We start from the raw sequence: 7,700 nt of genomic DNA on the forward strand, positions 1-7,700 counted from the left end.
TATTGTCATGTGATTGGAAATGATTGGAAGAAAACGAAAAAGATGCACAATTTCGTTACCCTTTCAAAGCTAATTGTTTACCTTAAACTAAATATTGGGTCTGTAGGCCTAGTTAAAAACAAACCAGCTCTATACAATTAGGCATAACGTACAATATAATCACTATGTAACTGAATACTATATATCTCTATAGTCTTTCAGTGTCAGTCTAAGATCTTGTATGTCTTCAATTATGTTTCACTGACGAGTTCTAAGGTCTAATAACAACGAAACATGTTTAGATTGTCACTGTAACTTCTAAAAATCAGACTAATCCCCACTATATATCTCTATTTAATTTTTGAATTAATTTAAAATTTCAATGTTTTCTCCCTTAAAATTTTTTATAAGAATTACTAAGGATTGTTTACTGATTGCGAATGTAATCTTAATTAATTAAACATTCTCTTTCGACCATTATTTTATGTATGTCAGTCTATACTTAAGAGCAAGCAGGACTGAAGAATTTGGAAGATCTAGGGTTTAGAGAGCAAATATTGGTCTCAAATTTTGGCATAAAGCCAGCAATTTTCAGGGAAGTGGGTAAGTCGATTGCATCGACCCCAGTTTTCAACTGGTAGTTATTTTGTCGACACGAAAGGATAAAGGGCAAAGTTGACCTTGACGGAATTTGAACTCAGAATATAAAGACAGACGAAATACCGCTAAGCAATTTGCTCGGCATGCTAATGATTCTGCCAGCTCACCGCCTTTCAGAGAGCAAATATTGAAAATAATGGAAGAGATGTTGCTAGGGATGGTGTAATTATTAATTTGATACGAATGGTGTCGTATGGAACGGTAAGAAAGTCAGCGAACTTTTGAAACGTTGAGAAAGTATTATACTAAATGACTTTTGCTTTTGAATCTCTGACATTGCTTTTCACTGTTGTAGAATTGATAAAAATCAATAAATTACTAGGATCGATGAAATAACTAAATCAAGTAATGGAATCGATGAAAATATTCTTTAATATAAAATCCGTGATGCTCCGTGTCAGTAAAAAGTAATACAAATGATTTCATCAATACGAAATGTTTCATAGAGCGAGGAACAAGAGATGTTTAACATTTTTACCGGAAGACTTCATCTATCGGCAGAAAGAAAATCAAATATCCGCATACCTACATATTTAAGCCTGTGACAGGTGATTTTAACCTTGTCAAATTCTCTGGCAAAATCAAAATATACACAGTATATATGTATAAATATTGTAAGGGTGTCGTAAAAGGCCTGGCTGGAGGCCCAACCTTCCGAGTTCTTTTACAGAGCTTAGAAAAAAATGAAAGATCGCTGCAATTAGTGTATGAATCTGAGAGAGGAATATGTTGCACAAAATCATAATTAACTGATCCACGTGTATTTTCTTTTACCCAAAGCCAGGAACTTTTCAGCACCACCTCGTGTATATACTCATATGTGTGTGCATGTATGCGTGCATGTGTGTGTATGTGTGTGTGTGTGTGTGTGTGTGTGTGTGTGTGCGTGTTTGCGTGCGTGCGCGTGTGCGTGTGTTTGTATTTGTTCAAATAAATCCTTCAAAGCAGTGCTACTGCTTGGCCGCAGTCCAATAGCTGAAACGGGTAAAAGATAAGAGAAGACGAAGATCTTAAACCATTCATAAAAATGATAACGGATGATATACGTAAAAAAGAAAAAACTAAAACAATCAAAACTAAAATAAACATTTCGATTTATGTTTTCCCTTGGATAAAAATGAATAGGCCTATATAATATTTTAATCCATTCCAATATATTAACTTATTGGTCTATCGATTTTAGAGGGGTGAAAGACAAAGTTGACCTCTGCGGCATTTGATCCAAAAAGATAAAAAAGTGTGTAACTACAGCAACTCTTTTAGGCTTTTCTCCATAAGTAGCCGCGGTAAATGGGGTGGGGGTCACTGCTTTCGTAGCCGAACGGAAAAAAATCCTTCAGTATCGGAACTTGTCAGTGAACTATTTCTTGTGTTTTCTTCTGCTTGGAATTTGTATTTTAATGTGGTTTTGTATTATATATATATATATCATATACATACGTGTTATATATGTAATTATTACTTCTGTTTTGGTAATAAAAAGCTGCTTATAAATATGATTTCTTCTTTAGACAGAGGGTAACAATTTTTAGGGTGGTGGTGGTGCAGACACACGTGATGGCAGAATCAAACCCCTGCGTTTGATTGGCACCTTAACCCTTTGGGGACGGAACCTCATTTGTAGTTTCAGTGCCAAGAAGACGAAGATCTTTTTACAAGCCCCACGAAAAAAGTAATTACTTTACATATGTAAAAACTATCTATATTCTTGTAGGAAATGGAATGAACTAATACAGTCTTATTTACATTATTTACAATTGACGGATATCTGTCCTCATCTTGTTTGTTTTTAACACAACGTTTCTACTGATACACCCTCCAGCCTTCATCAGATGTCTGGGTTCTCATTCCTAAGGTAGTTTTCGATGTTGTTGTTATTATTATTATTATTATTATTCAGGTCACTGCCTGGGATCGAACTCGGAATCTTGGGGCTAGTAGCCCGCGCTCTTAACCACTACGCCATTTGCCCACGGGCATATGGCGCATAATCTTCTTCGTCATTCGACTTTTCGACTGATGGGTCGTCCCTCTCGTCTCCTAAGAGTTAATTAATGACCTGGACTTAGGTATTTTAGTGGGTGCATTCTTTCTCTAGTGGAGGCGCGTGGCTTAGCAGTTAAGGTGTCAGTATCATGACCGTAAGATTGTGGTTTCGATTCCTGGACCGGGCGACGCGTTGTGTCCTTGAGCAAAACACTTCATTTCACGTTGCTCCAGTCCACTCAGCTGGCAAAAATGAGTAACGCTGCGATGGACTAGCGTCCCGTCCAGCTGGGGAACACATACGCCATTGAAACAGGGAAACCCGGCCCATGGGCCTGGCTAGGCTTTAAAAGGGCGCATTTATTTATTATTTATTCTTTCTCTAAACATATTAACTGATTATCAACAGCATGCCGAGACTCAAAGATTCTTTTGACATTCAGGAAGTAATATATTCAATGTAAGTTGGGGTACTATCTCCAACTTCAGTCCCCTAGTGAAGTCTGGGTCATCTCTTATCTTTTATTTGTTTCAGAGACTGGACTGCGGCCATGCTGGGGCACCGCCTCGAAGGGTTTAGTCGAACAAATCGACGCCAGTACTTTTTTGTAAGCCTGAGATTTTACGCCATCGGTCTCTTATGCGGAACCGCTAAGTTACAGCGACGTAAACAAGCTAGCACCGGTTGTCAAGCAACAGTGAGAGACAAACACACACACACACACGCACACACACACACACACACACACAGAGTTTCGGTCCACCAGATTTACTCACAAGGCTTTGGTCGGTCCGAGACAATAGTAGAAGATACTTAACCAAGTTGCCCCGCAGCGGAACCGAACTCAGAGCCATGTAGTTGGGAAGTAAGCTTCTTACCACACAGTCACGCCTAAAAGGAAATATTTCAGAAATATTTACAAAATAAGTGATCAATATTTCGTGTTCAATCAAGATTTAGTTTGCTTTTGACTAGACACAAAGCCCCAGTGTTTAGAATGGGGTAAATAATCAGTGACGACGTAGTTAGTTCTTCACAAGAGTATAAAACGGTGTAAGAGTATTAAATTATTTGAGGAGTACATTAGTTGATCTGATAGGTGGCACTCCATCGATTACCATGAGGAGGGTTCCAGTTGATCCGATCAACAGAACAGCCAGCACATGAATCTAACGTGCAGGTGGCTGAGCGCTCCACTGACACGCATACCTTTAACGTAGTTCTCGGGAATATTCAGCGTGACATAGAATATGATAAATACAGGAAATGCTCATTTCTGCTAGCTAAGTGGACTGGAACAACGTGAAATAAAGTGTCTTGCTCAAGACACTTTATTTCAGGCAAGAATTGAACTCACGACCGTACGGTTATGAACCGAATACCCCTAGCCATTAAGCCACGTACCTTCACAGTTTGATCTGATACAGACTGAAGGTCACATATATCAGCAACGGACATCGTCACTGAGATCGATCAAAGTAGCTGATTGGTATTTATTTTATAAACCTCGGTGAAATTTCAACTCGGAACACAGAGTGGTGTAACTAACTACCACAAAGGAATTTTGTTTGATGCTCTACAGACTCTATCGATTTAGCGTCCTATTCAGGCGTATAAACTGTATCATTATATGTGGATGTGTGATAGTCTCTCATGGTACATTATTTATTATAATGACTAATCATGTATTGTGAAGATACTTTCTAAAGCCATATCTACTGTGTTAAGTGAAAACCGATTATTTTATCTTTAAGTATGGAGCTGCTGCTGCAAGTGGCTCCATAGCTCAGTTGGTTAGAGCGCCAGTCTAGTAAACTGGAGGTCGAGCGTTCGAATCTCTCTGGAGCCTTATTATTTTGTTATACTTTAATAATTTCACTAAAGCTATGTCATCTCTGTACTGAAATAATATCTCTTCTGTGTTTAAATACGAGTTTTTCCTCTTTTAATTGTTAGAGATCGTAAATGGTTATATTTCTAAATACAAACTTGTCAAGAAAGTTTTGCGGTTGTCGACATGAAGGAAATAATCACGTATTATAATGAAAATTATTGAAGCCATTTTCAGATTGTCAGGGATAAACATTTAATCTTTATAAAGTCTAAATATATGACTAAATAGTATCTGGCTCCATAGCTCAGTTGGTTAGAGCGCCAGTCTAGTAAACTGGAGGTCGAGTGTTCGAATCTCTCTGGAGCCTCAACCTATTTTTTATTCTTCTCCAATACATTTTCATTATCATAATAAACTGTGAAGATACATAAGAACTTTCGTTATATGAAAAGTAAAATAGGCTCGCACATTCATGAAGCCTGCTAATTAAAATTATACCTTTCATGAGAACAAATCATTAACTGTTTCCCTGTCCAAAGCATTTTGTCCAAAACGTACATGTTTATATGTCCTTTGTATCACATGTGATAGACGGGCGGAGAAGACAATACTGAAATTTTATCTAAGTATAAAATATTCACTAAGTCATTTACGAGGTGTAGTATAACAGCAGCTACACGAAATAGCTACATGTTCCCTCAGATACTATGTGTATTCTGTATTTAACTAGAAAACGCACCCGTCCTCTGAACGGTTTAAGTTGCTTTGATGGTATTTTTTTCACCAAATAATTGAACTACCGAGAAGGTTTATGAGTAGCACGGCAATCTATGTTTCCAATTACTCTAGGAACGGAAAATGAAATTGAAGGCTGGTTATTGTGGAGGTCGTTGCACTTTAATGATCATAGAACATGTAAGTTTGCAAGTGATGCTAAGTAGAGCTACTGAAGTGTTTTGGGAGTAGATTACGGGCAATGACTACAAAATATAGTTGTTTTACATGAAGGAAAAATTTCATGTCAGAAACAGCCACTTAAATGGTGTAATTAAATTGAAGGGAGACGTTGAAACTTCTCCTCTGTGAGTTAATTTTTTTCAACAGCAAAGGGAGCTATTTTTTCGGAGAGATAGGCTAACAAAAGCCCCTTTATTCTGTCTTCCCACATAGCCTGCGCATAAAGTAACAGCGAATGCTGCATTAAGTTAAATTAGCATGGAGCTTTCTGAAAGATACGCATAGCTTTCGCTAGTCGAAGCAAAACTCTTATTTAAAGGTTGATTCTCTGGGACGAATCATATGTGATTGTTTAAAAAAAGGTTAGAACAACAATGCTAAAACGTATTTGAAATGATGGACAACAGTCGAAATATTATAAAGGATGGGTAAATAAGCACCCTTAAAGTAAAACAACGCATTGGTAGGTAAACAAAGGTATCAACAAATAGAAGAGAGGAAGGGGAACGTCACCTTTCAAGTAACTCAGAATAGGTAAAGGTAAGCTTGCCGAAATTTTATACAGTTTAAATATGGAGATTAAGATTGTTTGGTATTGGATATTCATCGCGAACAGTGTTCCTAGTCAATTTAATCACCGTGGCAGGTGGACAGTCGAAATAAATAGACAAAATCATTTCACATCATGTGTGTGCACATCACCACCCTAAACATTGTTACCCTCTGTCTAAAGAAGAAATCATATTTATAAGTAGCTTTTTATTACCAAACAGAGGTAATAATTACATATATAACACGTATGTATAGGATACAAGAGGTCACAGGATGTGTGACGAAAGAACTTTGATAAAGAAACAAAAATAATGATAATGGTTTCAAATTTTGCCACAAGGGCAGCTTTTGGGTCGAGGGAATGAGTCGATTATATCGACTTCAGTATTCAACTGGTACTTAATTTATCGGCCCCGAAAGGATGAAAGACAAAGTCGACCCCGGCGGAATTTGAATTCAGAACGTAGCGACGGGCGAAATACCGCTAACGATTCTGCCAGAACAATAACAAAACTGAAGTGAAGACTAAATATATAGTGCGTGTATTTAATTGACAAAATTGACCATCCCCAAGTATAACTATATGAAATTCTGATTTTCTCCTATAAATGCTTTACTGTAGGTAAGTATTGGTTGAAAAGCATTCCTGAGAAAAGACATTTCTAGATATCTTCATGATGATGATGATGATGATGATGATAATGATAATAATAATAATAATGATAATAATAATAATAATAAATAATAAATAATAATAACAACGAAAGCTGAATGCCAGAAACATAATTTCGGCAATAAACTCGCGCGCAGTAGTTCGGTATGGCGCTAGAATTCTGAAGTGGACAGAGGAGGAGCTAAAAGAGATGGACAGGAAGTCAAGAAAGTTCCTAACGAAGCATAAAGCCCATCATCCATGTACAGACACTGATCGCCTATACATGAAGAGAGCAAATAAAGGAAGGAGACTGATAAGTGTGGAAGACTGCGTGCGTATCGAACTCGAGAGCTTAATGAGATACCTAGCCCAAAGTAAAGAAACCTTGCTAGTGACAGTTAGGAACGAGGGAGTATTGAAAACAGAAAAAAGGGAAAACAAAGGAAGAAGTACAAAAAGGACATGAAGAAGAATTACGCAAGAAGGGACTACACAATCAATTTCATGTAGCCACAAAAGAAGTTGCTGGAAGATGTAGGTGGCATTGGCTGATGAACGGAACTCTAAAAAAAGAGACCGAGAGCATTATACTGGCAACGCAGGACCAAGTTTCGGTCAACCTTAGGAAAGAGCAAGTCTCTGCTGTGTCGCATCTGCAATAGAGTGGATGAAACCATTGCCCATATCACGAACGAATAATCTAGACTTTCCTAAACCACTACAAGTTGTGGCGACGCGACCAGGTAGCGAAAATGCTACATTGGAAACTGTGTAAAAAGTGGGGTTAGAGAGAGACAAGACGTGGTATGAGCACAAACTACAGATAGTGGCGGAGTCGGAGATTGGCAAAATCCTCTGGGATTTCCCAATCCAAATAGATCAGGTGCAAGAGCATGACTAACCGGACCTAGTGGTGGTGGACAAGGTGCACCACATATACTATGTAGTTGATATAACATGCGCCTTTGGCACACGAATAGCCAAGAAGGAAGACGAAAAGATAGATACAACCCTCTTAAGTACGATATAGCCCGACTATTGAAAATGAAGAAGGTAAAGATAGTTCCAATTATTGT

At 37.8% G+C, this 7,700-nt stretch overlaps 2 non-coding genes across 2 annotated transcripts; both read left to right on the top strand.

Moving 5' to 3' along the window:
- Positions 1 to 4,401: 4,401 nt before the first annotated feature.
- Positions 4,402 to 4,475, top strand: Trnat-agu (transfer RNA threonine (anticodon AGU)). Its single transcript has one exon. It is a non-coding gene; the product is annotated as a tRNA-Thr (tRNA).
- Positions 4,476 to 4,753: 278 nt separating this feature from the next.
- Positions 4,754 to 4,827, top strand: Trnat-agu (transfer RNA threonine (anticodon AGU)). The gene has a single exon. It is a non-coding gene; the product is annotated as a tRNA-Thr (tRNA).
- The last annotated feature ends 2,873 nt before the right edge of the window (positions 4,828 to 7,700 follow it).

Source organism: Octopus bimaculoides, chromosome 7, assembly GCF_001194135.2.
Source record: "Octopus bimaculoides isolate UCB-OBI-ISO-001 chromosome 7, ASM119413v2, whole genome shotgun sequence".
Lineage (NCBI taxonomy): Eukaryota > Metazoa > Mollusca > Cephalopoda > Octopoda > Octopodidae > Octopus > Octopus bimaculoides.